The 16,547-nt window shown below is 42.5% G+C and overlaps 1 protein-coding gene across 1 annotated transcript in view; it reads right to left on the bottom strand.

The window, feature by feature from the left end:
- The window catches only part of KCNJ16 (potassium inwardly rectifying channel subfamily J member 16), a 272,982-nt gene that overhangs the window by 109,843 nt on the left and 146,592 nt on the right, over nt 1–16,547 (bottom strand). Inside the window, exon 3 of the mRNA XM_088473011.1 lies at nt 82–299. The gene's annotated coding sequence lies outside the window, so the exon portion shown is untranslated. The remainder of the gene's footprint in view (nt 1–81; nt 300–16,547) is intronic.

Raw genomic sequence — 16,547 nt, 5'->3', positions numbered from 1 at the left:
AAGACAGAAGAAAAAAAAACTTCTGGTTTTATTACTCTTGGCAGCTATTGATTTTCCTACCTTGGGAAAGCAAGTACTTACAAATGAAATTAGCATTGTAAAGTGAAGCCCGGCATAAGAATTTTCCATTCATTTAAACTGTTCTAGTTTACCCTCTTTTCTTCTATCAGGTAATTGTCAGACCTCCAGTTTGTCACCGCATCTCCTTGTTTTGTCTATCCCCGTGAACTTGCGCTCAGTTTTCTCATTGGTTGGTAAACCTGTCTGCTTTCAGAAATCTGGAATATGATGAGGGAACTCTGTGAAATAAGAGGGTTGATTTTATTGTGGTAGACCAAGTCTTCCTGTTAGAAACAAAATGAAAAATGATATCCTTGTGCCAGTACCAAGGAATATATTGCATTAATGCAGCTAAAGAAGAGCTGAGGAAATTTCCAACCTTGGTGCCCACTGACCTTCTCTTGACACTCACTCTGAACCCTTAGAGAAAGGGAGGTAGCATCATGGAGCATGAAAATGGGTGGTAAAGGCAAAATGAACACGGGGCGTTGTTTGGGACTGTCTGTAACCATGCCAATCAGATTTCATTGTTGTATCTATAGCAGAGTTGCTCCAAATTCATCTTTTAGGTTCCCTTCCAAATATAAGTCCCAAGATTTGCAAGATGAAAATGTACCGGAGTCCAAATGCCTAAGTATAGAAGTATGAAGTGCCTGGGACTCAGACAGGACCACCCTGAACATAACGCAGTTTAGGGCAGAAACTGGTTGCTATAATAAATTCCCACACTGCTCTCTGGGCACGGTTAGTTATTGGATATTATATTTTGTTTATGAATTTAAGACACTATTCCCCTTTGGTACAATTTTCATAGCAGTGAACAGTGACTTTCAGGTACTGAATGCTAAATGTTATCCCAGTTATGTTGTTGGGGAGGGAAGATACATTTTTAATTTCTTAAATTATATTCTTTTTATGATCTGAATTCACTGTTATTCTTTTAATTCACACTATACAAATTTTCCGGTAATATATTTTTTAATTAGCTTCACATAATGCTGTTGTGGCACCATTGAGCAATGTTTTGACACAATTTTGGTAATGTATATAACTTGATACACTGGACACGACTGAATATTAGTGATGTCATCAGAATAATATATGGGACACCTTTTTACATTTAATGTTATTTATTATATCTAATCAAATCAAATTCATACATTAATAAGTGATACATACTGTCCAAAGCTTAGGTCTAAATATAGCATGCTGTACTATGGTATAAAGGTATAAAATATGTAAAAATGCCATTACTATCATACTGCCGACATTCTGGCAGCCAGGTCAGCATAGCGGGGAGGGCATGGCGCAACATAGGGAGGGGCGTGGTGGGTGTCATGATGCACAATTGGGGGTGCAGCGGGGGCTTGAGCGCACAAACACATCATCATCATGTGAAGCAGGGAGCGGGCCCATGACGATAAGGTGAATCACGTCATTACCCACTACCCCTCCTGCTCGATGTGGAGAGGTATGGGGGGGTACAGGGGTAGGCGGCCAGTCAGGAGCCTTGCCCGCTTTTCTGAGCAGCCAGGAGCACCGCCCAATATTTGTAAGTCTCCTGGCCATTCCGGGAGAGTTGGCAAGTATATTACTATTCATAAAATGATTAAAAGAACCATTCCAATTAGAAGCAAAAAGCCCCATTTTTCCAAAAAGTTTTCGCCAATGCGAAGTTTTTGCACAAAATGTATATCGTGCAATCCTATTGCCAAGCTATTTACATGTGCAAACTCTCCATAGAGATCTGCAAATCCCCTATTTTGGACTAAATATGTGGAGACTCTCTATTCCCTTCCCCTAAAGACAAATTAGGCAAAATATTTTTTTAAATAGCTTAATGTGGCCAATAATTACATAATTTTTTGGCTGAAAGATTTATAAGTGTTGGAGAATGGTTTTAAAGTAGTGGGTCTGGTATTTTGGGGGGCTCTATGGGTGGGACATGTGTTTTAAGCATTGCAGGTGGCTGCACCAGGTGTATTTGTAACATTATTTAAAAGTGCACTTTTATGACACAAAAATATACTTGTACCCATTTTAATGTACCTGCAGCATTTACTTTGGCCCCCAAAAATTGATTTCTATAATTTTTCCACTGGTACACAAAAATGCATATAACAGCCGTTTAACCCAATTTAAGAACCCCAAATACTTGTATTAGGGCCACTGATACACTTCTAAAGTAATTTCCTATGTCAGTTAGATTTTTAAGGGATACAGACAGATTTCCCCAAAATCTGCTGAACTTTTCGCAGGTTACACCACTGATCATTTTTGGGCGAACGCCGCATTGCATCTTTTGTAATATGATAGTTAGAAAAACGGGAGCGTGCATAGACAAAATACACGAAAATATCACACCATAAGCCACGAAGTGTGTGAAAAGTTCACCGATGTGAACTCTTTGCTTTATTGCGTCTAATTGGATATGGCCCATTGTATCCAAGTGACATAAATAACATGATTATATGTGAGAAACAAAGATCACACTCACTCACACTTCATACAATGCACTAGATTTAAACTTAAGCCTTGGCCTCCAGAGTATTCTTATCCTAAAGTTAATAGATAAAAATACTATTTTAAGAATTCCAGCTCTGAAATTATATCAAATTAAAATTAACAGTGAGTGGTCCATGGTCATTATCACTAAAACTTCAGGGACATCAGTATGGATTCAGGAACCCAAGTCTTGCTGGATATCTTTGTTATTTGTTCAAATTATAAATGGAATCTTCCTTATTTAAGGCACCTGTGCCTGACAATGCAATATGTACAGTATACTAGTATCTCTGCACCTCTGCACTAAATTCATACATAGTGGCTGCCAAAAAGTTTTGTGTGCTATGAAATTGGAGCAACAGGAAGTGATGTTTGATTGGAGCATAAATCAATCATGGGATTTTACATCAGCAAAAGATAAAACTTCTTGTTAACATGAAAATGGAACAAAAATACAGAAGACGTCAGATATGGAGTAAATGTGTATATCTAGCCCCTTGCCCTAGTTCCATAATCATCTTTCTTTTTATAGGATACTCTCATTATTAGACTCCTTCAAAGAATATAATGAAGCTTTACACTTGTACTTTTTTTTTGAAGGACTTGTTGCATAAGTGTTAATGTGATATTGATTTTCTGAAATAGCTACGACCAGATGAATTACTGTAGGCAAGCTTTGCGTAGAGGTGAGTGGGAATGTAGACAGTAAGCAGGTCAGTGGACTTATTCAGCTTGCAAAGGTCAAAACTGAATATGGCCAGGTTTAAAAACTCAGAATGGTCTTCAAAACTTTTACACAGACATGCTTTTGGTTAATTCATACAGTAGAAGCTGTAGGCAGAAAAAATTACCTAACAAGCAAATGTCATTGTAAAGCTTACATCAGTGTGTAAAAAATGCAAAATGTGTAATATGGACAACTATTTGTCAGTATCAGGAGCGATCGGGGCAAGAGAAGTCAATATAGGTGCTTCAATTATTGATTCTTGAACAATTGCAGTAAATTGCTTAGAATTTAACAGACATTTCTCAAATCTAGATCTTTTAAAAAAGATTTGCTAAAATAGAGAACATTACCAGGCTTGACCACTTCAAACCAATTTGATCACTTTTGAGTAGAGTGGACATTGAAAGTAACTGGTGAACCTTGAACACAGTAGATTTGGAAGTTAGATTTAATAAAATTATATTATTTATTATTTAAAAAATTAAAAACAACTCATTTTAATGTTAATAGAGATTAGCGAACCTTGAATGCGAATGTGAAGTTTGACCTAGAATGGTGGATATCAACCTCTATTTTGAGTGGCAAATAACAAACTCTAACTGCAAATTTTGAAGTGCAAATTTAAAATGGGGTTTTCTAATGGTTGTACCACAAAACTGTTCATGGCTATGGAAATTGCAATATTCGATACATTTCTAACAGGCCTGAAATGTTGGCCTTCACCTGCACGGAGCACTTCCTGTTTCAAACAACTCTTGGCCAATATCTGACAAAAGTACCAATTAAAGGGTGCATTTTGAAGCAGAAGTGGTGGCTATGGAATTAAATAAGGTCTAACCCTTTTTAAAGTTCTTTTAGCCAAAAGCTGTCAAAAGTAGCAATAAGGAAGTGGAATCTAAACAAGAACTCCCCCAATTTACACTCTTCTCTAAGTGTAGAATTTTTATTTTTATTTTTTTCTTCTGTAATTGACCTGAGCCATGTTATGGTTATGAACCAAATTACAACTTTTAAGCGCTCCTTCATTGGGGTTTTAGAGCTTGTATATAAGGTTCACAGTATTTGTAATCCTTCTTCCAGAAAAAATAATTTACTCATCCATATGATCCTCAAAGAAGAAAGAAAAAAGATCTTGTAGATAGACATATTAAAGCAGATTAAAATTGAAGTACTTTTATATCTGGAGTTAAAAATCACGTGCTTCTTGATTCGCTCCCAAAGAAATGTTCCCACCTTGTATATTTCAATCAGGTTATTAGTACCTCAGGAAAACATCCCATAGTGTAAAAACAATTTTGTCTATGTACCAAACAAGGTGTCAGGGTTCAGCCTAGGATCGGCTATCTCTCACCTCCGTGCCAGCTTCCCCTGACTTTCTTGTGGTCAGACGTCTGGTGCAGTGAGGGGTGAGATGCTGAGTATTTTGCCTTAGGTGCTTTTGCGGACTTCCGTGGTTGGCTGTGTGTTTTGGGGATCGAAGTTCCCATCATGGGCGCCGCCGTCACAGTTCCTCTCATGTGATAGCCCTCCTAACCTATGGTAGCATGATCTCAGTCAGCTGGTGCTGTGCTCCAATAATCTGCTACCCCTGAGTATAAATCCGCCCCCAGAACTTCTAGTAACTGCTGTTCAACTTCGCTGTTCCAGTGACTTGTGATACTCACCAGTGTTACTCTGTGCTATTCCTTCAGAGAGTTGTTTCAGTCTGCTCACAGTTCTCCAGTTTCCTGTATTAGCTTCCATGCTAACCCTTAGTCTGAGATTTTAGGTCTCTCACAGTACTTTATATCTCTTTCCTGTGTGTCTTTGTATTTATGCCTGTCTTCTCTCTGTGTCTCTCTATGCTGAATAAAATACTGCTTAATTCAAGACTGGTGAGTGCACCCAGTTTTTCAACTATATACATAGGCTTGCAGTCGGTCTAGGGGGTGCTATTTTTGCACTTCCCCCTCGTGTGATTATCTACTCCTCTCCTCTGGGATACACACTACTCACCTGAACTCATCTTTCTGCCCAACTGAGGTGTCTATGTCCCATTGGGAGGTGGAAATGGAGTAGTACATGACCCGGCGGAGTTGGAAGTCCCGAAGCGGCACCCCCTATTGTTATGAAATATATATATATATTATTATTATCCTTTATTTATATGGCGCCACAAAGGTTCCACAGCGCCTTACACAGCACATAAATGAAAACACAAAAAAACAGTTATTAGCAGTACAAAACAATGCAGGACGAGGACATGGTTTATAAACATAGCTGCATAACACAAGCAGCAGGGCGTTAGCAAGTTGCAACCAAGTGTTAGGTGCCAATTGGGGAGTTAGGAGTACATGATCATATAAATAGGGGAAGGAGAAGCACGTGAGGGACAAGGGCCCTTCTCACAAGAGCTTACATTTTAAATGGGAGGGGCAAACAGGGGCTAAACAGATGGGTTAGATAATGAGGAGGAGCATCGAGCAGTGGGTTAGGTAAAAATGCTGCGGAATGTGTGTGTTTTATTTTAAGATGACCTTAAGTTATGTCAAACATATACATAAGAAATTTACAAAATAAAGTTGTTGTACTTTATTTTTTGTCTGTTACATTTTGGGATCCAAATACATCCAGTTAAAAATGCAGATACAATGGGACTGTCCCGCCATCCTAATACTTTTGTCCCAGTTGCTGGGTGCTATGCCATGCTCTTGTGAGTGGATGCTTCTCACATGTTAGACCCACCCACAAAGAGGTGCAGCCATGCCCAACATTCTGCGGGGGGTGGATGTTTCTGTACCTGGGCCCAGGATTTCTCTTGGCAGTCCTGGAGGTGACAGGCAGAGACAGGAGGGAGTGAAGCTTAGTGGTGGGGTAACAAGGCCATGGGGGGAGGGAGGTGGTAGAGACTGGAGGAACAGTAAAGGTGGGGGAGAAAAGCAGAGGGTTGGTAAGCAGACCGAGGAGAGAAGAAATGGGCAACAGCAAGTGGAGGAGGCTAGAGGGGGAGGATAGGGGTGGAAAAAGTACGTAGAGTAGAGGATTATGTGGGCACTGAATAAGGGGGGTTGTTGAAGTAAAGGTGCTCATGCTGTGGACGAGGTAATAAGTGAAATGAAAACTGGAGTGGAAGCTGTGTGATATAGAGGTAGTTTAGATAAATGTAGTTAAATGTTCAAAAATACAGATAAAAGAAAAGTGATGCTAATGTATGAGCACAAATACAAAAGTGAAATAAAAAAAAAAGTATGTGAGTATTGGGTGCAGGAATTAGCTACTAAAATAAAGAATGTTTAAAGTGGATAGATATGATGCAATGGAAAAAGTCAATACAAACAGGATTTTCAATAGTATGAAGGCAAAAATTACATTGTACAGAGCCGATCCAGTCAGAGGTGTTTTTAACAACAAAAGCAATCAGTAAGAGCAGCACGCTGATATGGAAGTACTTGCAATGTCCAAGCCGGAGTCAAGTAAGGAGTTTTCTAGATATGCATACAGCAGGTGTTAGCAATGCCGTATCTGGACAGCAGTGTGCCTTGTGCAGCACTGCCGCCCCTCTCGCTCCCCCTCCCGACTCTCTCCTCCTCCTGAGTGCTTACCTTTCCCTCCAGGGGGTGGAGGGTGGGCGGGAACTTCCATCAGTGTTCCTGGTGCGCCGAGCAACACTGCAGGAGGTCTGTTCCTGCAGGCCTTCTGAGCCGGGAAGTGTGTGGTGGGCAGTGACCTTGGAAGATTCCACCCTGTGCGGAGGCACCGGCCGCACCACCCTCCCTACAGCCCTGGGTGTTAGTGATGGTGATTTTGCTAATTCACATAGGTATGTTGTTTGATGTCCTTCAGAAGGAGATCTGGATTTTTGGATGTTCTCCTTCAGTTTTCTTCCAGTTTAACTCCACCGTAACTCCGTCTTAGACATCAAATATATACAATATATAATGTACTGTATACACTGTAGATATACACTGTAGATATGGATACATACTATGTTTAAATAGTATATACATAAATGTGTATGCTGTCAATTGTTTCATTGGTTTAAAAGGTGAACTACAGGTGCCAGCAGGCCTTTTGTAACTGTGCATGCTGGGACTTGTGGTTCGACAAGATCCATCATGCCCTGTTCACCAGTAAAAAACATTTCTATGGGAAGTGTCTGCAAGGATTCCAATAGGGATGTGCGCTGGTCCATTTTTGCTGGATTTGGATCTTAAAATTTGGATCTGGATTCGTCATTTGGATTTGGATTTGCCAAACCTGCCGTGACTGGTTTTGGATTTGGATTTTTTACAGAAATTGGCAAAAAAAAACTAAAATCGCATAATTTGGGCTTTTTTCTGTTCCTAGAGTATTATTAACCTAAATAACATTCATTTCAAGTCATTTATACCCCTTTCAGACATCTCGAGAATCCCGGGAATTTGGCCTGCCTCGGCCAAATTCCCGAGTACCCGAGTTTGTCTGAAAGGTGCCTACCCGGGAACATGTTCCCGGGTAGCCGCCCCTGCAATCGACCAGGGTTTTTCCCGGGACGTAAGTCCCGGGAAATTACCCTGCTTCTGTCTGAATGGTGCTACCCGGGAATTTACTACTCCCGGGCAGCACCAAGCAGCTTTTACATTGACAGTGCAGAGCGTCCTATAGGACGCTCTACGCTGCTGCTCATTACAATGAGTTGGCAGTGCAGAGCATCCTGTAGGACGTTCTGCGCTGCTGCTCATCAACCCCCGCACCGGTGGCTGTGGCGCTGACAAACGAGTCAGCGACCATGGCCGGGTCCTCACACCGGCGCTGGAGACCGCCGGTGGTTTGCAGCCACAGCGGGCCGCCCACACTCCCGCTGGACCACCAGGGTAGATAGGAGTTATTATATTATAGATAGAGGCTGCACTTTGATTGGATGGCTGCCTGCTGCATGATGATGACATCATCAGCGGCAGCTGTAGAGGGGATAGGTTAGGAAGAGCAGAGGAGAGGCAGGTAATATTTAAAACTAAAAAACCTGGCTTATGTCTGAAAGGGGTCTACCTGGGAATTTCCCGGGTAGACACTGCAGTGTGAAAGGGGGGTCTCGACCAAATACCTGGGAATTTGCACAGGAGAAATTCCCGGGTCTGAGCAGGAAATTTCCCGGGTTGTATGTCTGAAAGGGGTATTACAGTCAATTTAGACCACCTCACAGCTCACAATATTGTTTTCACCATTATTGGCCAAAGGCTGCAATGAGCTGGCTGGTTACTAAGCGACAGAGCAGTGGCACAGACACCACAGTTTAAAGCACATCTATGAAACATTGCCACTCACTACTGACATTACTTGTGTGTTATGGACACACAGAGGGCTAAGGCCCAAGGAGTCATGGTGTTTTTAATTTATACACAGAGGGCTACTGCCCAAGGAGTCACGGTGCTTGTACACACAGAGGGCTACTGCCCAAGGAGACACAATGGTTGTATACACATAGGGCTAAGGCCCAAGGAGTCACGGTGGTTGTATACACAGAGAGCTAAGGTCCAAGGAGTCACTGTGTTTTTATTCACAGAGGGCTACTGTCCAAGGAGTCACAGTGCTATTATACACAGAGGGCTACAGCCCAAGGAGTCACAGTGCTTGTATACACAGAGGGCTACTGCCCAAGGAGTCACAGTGCTTATATACACAGAGGGCTACTGCCCAAGGAGTCACAGTGCTTGTATACACAGAGGGCTAAGGCCCAAGATAAGGAGACCAGAAATTCAGTTTTACTGTGGATATGTGAAATGATGGCAAACATTTTAACAGCAATTTAAATAAACTAGAACAAAAACATAAACATATTGGGCTCGATTCAACTCAACGCGAATTGAATAGCGCCGGGAAGGAGCTCCTGAAAGCTATTAAAACAGCACGCTGTTTTGTCGAAAAATGCCAGTTCTCGCACCTTAAACATTATGTTTAGACGCGAGAACCGGCATTCTCCAACTCAATTGCCCTGCACAATGCTGTTTCCGCAGCGCTAAGGGCAGAAAACAGCATCGCGCCAGGAGTTTTGTCAGATTACTGCTCACACCCCAGGAGGGATGCGAGAAGAAATCCTTAGTCGGGGTTAACAGTGACATTCGGTGAGGCAAATGGCTGGGGAGGCACTTGGTAGTACCAGAGCCAGATTTACAGATGTATATATGAACCCGAGGGTTCATGTGGGCATTATACAAAGGTGCAGCAGTATATAATGCTGGAAATTTGGAGAGTTTTTATCAGGGATGTGCGGGAAAGATAGATGGGGGAGGCAGTGCCTCACCTGCCATACACTTTTTACTACAGAGTTTTGACTATAATAATGATTAAAATAATGCAAAGAAGATATTTATAATGTTTTCTTTCATTTTTCCTTAAGATTTTTATTGTCAAAACTGTGGAGTATACCTAAGTATGACAGGAAAGGCGCTGCCTCACCTGCCCGCACATCACTGGCTCCTTGTCATTAACAAAACATACATACAATTACAAATATTGTACCATTGCATATATCTCTTTTATTTTTACTTTCTCTAAAGACACTGCTTAAACCTTCATAGTATTGGGCCAGTCAAAAATAGCTATTCTAGAAATGCCAAATCTCCATCATTACAGATGGTGTCTGCTATAGCTGGTGCTCTGGGGCGTATTAAGAGAGGATGGGGCCCATGTGCATACTGATAGCACTTGAGTGTTTTGGATACACAGAGGGCTAAGGCCCAAGGAGTCACTGTGCTTGTGTACACAGAGGGCTACTGCCCAAGGAGGCATGGTGCTTTTAATTTATACACAAAGGGCTACTGCCCAAGGAGACACAATGCTTGTACACACAGAGGGCTAAGGCCCAAGGAGTCACTGTGTTTTTATTCACAGAGGGCTAAGTCCCAAGGAAACACAGTGCTTGTATACACAGAGGGCTAAGGCCCAAGGAGTCACAGTGCTTGTATACACAGAGGGCTAAGGCCCAAGGAGTCACGGTGCTCGTATACACAGAGGACTAAGGCACAAGGAGTCACAGTGCTTGCATACACAGAGGGCTAAAGCCCAAGGAATGTCGAAGCTGGATTATTGGCTGAGACAAGATCAGTTTAAAATTGAATCGCAGCGACACCATCTTGCGACTGGCCGCAAGACGCCATTTTGCAAATGGCCGCCTAAGCGCCATTTTAGATAAACTCACACTTTAGTACATGTGGTGATAATACTATTAGCATCATGCAATTGCATCTGTGACCATCGACATAAGTTACGGCGATTTACCAAAAGCCCATTTCATGACTTTACGTAGTTTGGGTGCTCTGGATAAAATGTATATTATTATAATTCCCCTAAAGGATATATTGCATTAGCTAAACAGAGCAAATGGCCACGTGACAACTAGCCTGTGTAGACAAGCTTCCTGAATATAATGTCTGCTCTCACTCCAGGTGGCCCTGCTCGAATACACACCTTACATTAGCAGGCTTCCTGCAATAAAATACCTTCAAAGCCAGGAGTGTTATCTTAGGTTTGGGTCTTGTAGCTGGGCTAATTTGCATTCACACAAGAGTCTGGGAGAACAAAGGACTTTACTTTTGAGCCTGGGAAGGGTGGGGGCTGCTGAGAGAGGGGGGCATGTGGAACTACAAGGCTCAGCATTCCACACTGCTAGGTGTTCACTTAGTTTAAGTGAGATCTAAGTGCACCATTTCTCATACACACATTAATACGCACAATTGCGCTGGTAACTAATCGCATATTAGCGAATGCATAAGATCCTATATGAAAACGCTGTTCATTAGCTTTATGCACACGCATCTGCTCCGAGTTATCTAGCGTCTTTACATCAAACCCCGCATACTCACACATTACATATTCACATACAAGGTTCCATAAGCTTTAAGGTATAACATTTAAGTTTGTGCATTTAGTATAAGTGCTGTGAAATAAAGTTTATTCAGTAACTAAGGTTTTATACATGCTAAGTAAGCCGTGTTTGGTTTTGTACTGATGCGTACTCTTTCAACAGAATTCCGGTATTATCGGTGTGGAGATCGCATCATGCATTCTCAACTTATGGACCGCAGAGACTTCAAGCAATAAAATGTATATTATATGAACAACTGTTAGAATTTTGCATGGGGCAGGAAACCAGAGACCCTCAGTTGTTGGAGGCTGGGTTGTGCCTATTTGAATCAGCCTGTTAAATGCTCTGTAACATGCATCCCCCTTGAGGACCAATGGCATCAGCAACAAACCTCTCTATTGTGTTGTCTATTTCTGGGGGGTATAAATATGTGTGCTCCAATGCTGGGTCTTGGTCTTCGTGCTGAATGCTGATTGACGAAGGGTTTCTTGCAGATGCCTAACGGTCCGGAAGCGCTGCGTATGTATACTGTACTTGGGTCTGTATAATTCCTTTGCGCCGAATTGTGTATGGATCAATAGCATGTAACTGACTGTACTTTTACTTGATGCTTCTGAAGAAGCTGGACATACATTCGCCAGCCAAACGCGTTAAGCTTTACCTCCATCGCTCATCGTTTTGGGGACAACACCATTTACCTATTTTGGACATTCTGACACATGGTACTGGGACATTGGCCACTATTACCCAAGGGAAGCAGCTAGAAGTGGGTCCTATCCAGTCTACACTCTGTGCTTATTCCAACAGGATTTGGACACAAGATACACCATCTGGACTGAGAAATCAGGACAAACCACTTGGTAAATATTCGCTGGACCCTGTATATGGAACATCATTAGTCCTATCACCAGTGTCTTATTAATTGGACCAAACAGTCCCCAAATAATGATTTAATTGGATATTGGATTTTATGCTCCTAAGTTATAGGGACATTTTATGCTTCATTTATTAGTATGTTATATGTTTAACAGTATTGGGATGAAATAAATGTGATTTAAAATTTCACACATATCCGTGTTCTAATTATAAACAACAACTTAATATAGCGCCGGTATACACCTATTACGTACTTTTACTTGAATAATACTTTGTGCTTCGGAACCACACATTCCAAGTCTAGAGTCTTCATTTACTGTATAAACTGCATACGCAAATTGGCGTCATCCTTAGAAGGTATAGGCAGGATATTAGAAGGTATAGGAAGGTGTGTATAGAGGTTCTAATCCAGTATCGTTAGGAGTCACAGTGCTTGTATGCACAGAGGGCTAAGCCCCAAGGAGTCACGGTGCTTGTATACACAGAGGGCTAAGGCCCAAGGATTCACGGTGCTTGTATACACACAGGGCTAAGGCCCAAGGAGTTATGGTGCTTTTGTACACAGAATACTACAGCCCAAGGAGTCACAGTGCTTATACACACAGAGGGCTATTGCCCAAGGAGTTATGGTGCCTGTATATCGATAGCTGCAGCTGGCGGAACGGTCAGGCGAACTGACCGTTCATACATTGCCCAGGCTATCGGCGCAGCTATCTTGTTGCATAGCGCCCTTGTCATTTACCGCCAAATCCTCCGACCATACATCGGGGAGACGAGGTATCAGCGTACATAATGTGCGCTGATATCGCTTTGGCGCTTCTTAAATCTCTCCCATTGTTATGTCATTTATTGCAGGCCTCCCGTTTATTTCTATGGAGAGTGTTCATAGGCAGTACTCCATCACTCCGCTTTGAAAAATGTCACAGATCATTGTGTACATTGTCGCACATGCTGTTCATTTATTTAGCTGCTGTGCAGTTTACTGTATATATATGAAAATAAATAATTATAAAATATATATTAATAAAGAAGATGAAGGTCCCACACCTCTAAACGTATGGTGGATATGGGGGTGATGTTATTTTTAAAATAATAAAATTGTTTTAAACAGGTGAACTACTGGTCCCAGCATGCCTGCCTGGGCAGGATGGCACTTGTCAAACCACAAGTGCTAGCATGCCAAGACATCAAGGGCCCACTGGCATCTGTAAAAAATATTATTAAACACATGAAAGGACATACGCACTATAGTAAAAAATAACAAAAAAACCAACTCCCCTTAGCACCCTTATTTACCCATTTATTATCCGAGGTCTTTCACATTAGAAATTTGGTTTACTGTATGTTCACATCTGCGACTGTTTACTTTCCTACAGGATTGGCCACCAGTAAAGGCTTGCTACGCTGTAATGCCCTCTATAAAAACTGTTATTTTATATAGAACTGTAGTTTTCATCAGCAGAGCACTGGCCACCTAGTGGTCAAGCTGTGTACTACATAGCGCCCCAACTCCAGGGCCATCGAGAGCAGTGATGGGCTCAGATACTTGGAGGCTTGACAAATCAAAAAGGTCTGGCCGCGTTCCTTCCCCAAATTTTTTTCCCAAATACTATGTGCAGTGCCACAAAGGCAAAGCTGCTGAGAAGGGGGGCAGATTTGTCCCCCCCTAGGCCAGGGGGCAGATCCAGGGTTGGGTGATCAGTGCGATCGCTCCCCCAAAACACCTGCAAGGAGAAAGAGGAGACTTCTCCTGCTTAGCGGCAGCAGCCTTTCTGGACTCTCCAGTGTGTGCTGGGTTGGGTAGAGAGACTGCTATCGCTGAGCAGCCGCAGTCTCCTCTCCGTGCCCAAAGTGCTACTGACCCGGGCTCCCGCCAGGCCCCTCCAGCCGTCCCTGGCCCAGGTAAATAGAAAGTGGCTTACGGCACTGTTGTGTGGTTTGGGAACTGCACAGTAGCCAAGTGGAAATCTCTGGAGAGAGTGGTTAGAAACGCATGCAGTGTGATTGGGTTAGAATTACCAAGTATTCAGGAGGTTTATGAATAGAAGATTTTCAGGATGGCACTATTGATATGTCACACCCAAATTATGGCTTTAATATGTTGGCCCTAAATAGACAGTATAGACCACTATTATGTCATACTACCCAATTGAAAAACACTTTCCAATCGCTATTCACAGGTTAAATAACAAATAGTGCACTGCAGGAGGTTTTTTAGGTAAGATGTCCTTGTTTTTATTATTGTATAACTTTAACATGTGTTTTCTTGTTGCCAGTTTATATATTGTGAATTTGTTAATGACAATAAAGCTATTGATTGATCTCTCCAATCATTAACCCTCGCCCCTGCATGCCAAAGGTGCTCTATGTTTAGAAGATTTCCACACACAAGATTGACAGAAAGGCTTTCAGAATAGATAAGAGTTTTATGGGGCAGACACAAACAGTGGCAGAGTCTGGCCTGAATACACACAGGAAAGCAGAGCAGCGGGTGTGCAGAAGGTGAACAGATGCCATGCACATGCGCAAGGCATCTGTTCACCTGTGTATGGAGAGCCTGGGGGCTGCCCAGCATCTTGGAGAGTGCTGGGCACGCCCCCTATAGTGATATCACCGTGGGTTGCAGTGAGGCTCCACCCCATTTCTGAGTGGCCATGCCCCCTTCACACGAAGCCCCATCCCCTTTTCGGACGCACGCCTCCGGCGCATGAAGTGTCCCTCTTGGTGAAGAAGAAAAGTTGGGAGGTATGCTGTATTACTGTTTATAATTCATCTTGCTGTCCTCTGCTCCACTGCATTTTGCTAGCTATTGCTTATGTATCCCACTTTCATCTTCATCGTAAGCCCCCCCTGTGTCCTTCTACCCTGTGCATCTAGTTAAGCGGGCCCTTTCCGCCCACATCCCCTCTCATGTTTTCATCCCCGGATACAAAATGTCACCATTTTTCGCTTGTCTCAGGACTTGTGGGAGGATTTGCACTTTTGTTTGGTAATGTTTCGGGACTTCAACGGAGTTAGAATTGGCTACCTGCTCAGGTGGACAATTACGGGTTCAGTTGTTTTAGGACACGTCTAGTTCCTTAGTTTTCGGGGAGTTATCGGAGGGCGGCTGGGCGCGAGATTTTGGACAGATTCGTGGATGCGGCAATATCTAACTGACAGTATGCTGTTTTGGGAGTTTTTCCCAATCATGGTTGCAGCCAAAAATCTGATTCGGCAGCAGGAGGATTATGTTATGCAGAGATATTTTAGGTGTATTTTAGGTGTAGTTCATCCTATCAATATTTACGGGGCTGAGCCCCCTCCGGCTTTGTGTTTGTTTCAGGCGTTTTTTCACCTTTTTGTGTGTTTGCGCAGGAGCATACATGTTAGGGCACGTCATGTTCCGGGAGTGGAGTACGGGATAGCAGATGTTCAGATGGCCAGCAGTAGCGTAGGCTTTCGGTAATACCTAGTCCGGTCACTAATGGGTGGGCGTGTTATATTGGCACCTTCAATTGCCTTACAAGGAGAGGAGTTTTTATAGGCCCAATGGGATACACCTCACGGGCGCAGGTGTAGAGTGTTCTATTCGAAACATTGCAGTCTTCCTTGGAGTGCGATTATTTCCAGATGGGGGGTGGGGCTCAGCTCTTTGATCCGAGCTTTGGCGGGAAGCAGTGCTCCTGGGCGGCCTATTATAGCGTAAGAGTGCCTTGGTAGCATTTGCCTTTTGATAGGGACGAGTTTATCATTTCCCTTAGGGGGGACCAGGCCATCATCTTAGGGAGGGGTCAAGGCTATGCCAATTAAGGGAGAATGGTTCTACCTCAGGCCAGTTTACGCCGGGCCGGGCGGGGATCCGCCCTTTATTTATTTAGTTAAATTTATTTGCCGGACTGTGGCCTTGGAGCACTGCTTTTTTTACTGCCACCATCTTTCTAATTCCAAATTGATCAATAAATTTTGCCTGTCCTCTTTTAATTCCACATAGGTGTCCGTGTGGTAATTTCTAGTTAGTAGTTAAGTGAGTGAATTAGCATAGTGTAAGATTCAAACAATGGGTGACTTATTATTATTATCCTTTATTTATTTGGCACCACAAAGGTTTCACAACATCTTACAAAGCATGTAAGTATAGACAGTGCAAATAAAATAGGAGGAAAAAAAAGGAGATAACATAAAGCTTATAAATCTCTATGAAAGCGATAGAATATATAAAAACAAATAAACCCAGCCATAAGCATGATGTAAAGTGAATTTTTGTTGTTGTTCAGAACATTGGAAAACATTGGAAGTCATATGGGTGGTCCCCAAACAAGGGTTAGATGTTCTGCATCAACATCCCTTTAAAAGCTAAAGGAGATAATTGTGACCCATAACCATGTCAATGAGTGATTGATCAAAACAGCCAAGTAACAGCTTATATTGTATAAGGTCTAGTGGCCTAAATCGTTTTCTGTTTAAAGTTTGCCCATGCAGTATAGCTTTTCTCTGATTGCAGTGCTGCTGACTCAGGTGGGTGGCGGCCAATGGCAGTTCCAGAGGTAGGGCTGCAGTGCATTCCAAAATTCAAAT

This window comes from Taudactylus pleione, unplaced genomic scaffold, assembly GCF_031769625.1.
Source record: "Taudactylus pleione unplaced genomic scaffold, aTauple2 ptg000016l, whole genome shotgun sequence".
Classification (NCBI taxonomy): Eukaryota; Metazoa; Chordata; class Amphibia; order Anura; family Myobatrachidae; genus Taudactylus; species Taudactylus pleione.
This window is presented reverse-complemented; position numbering and strand designations above follow the sequence as displayed.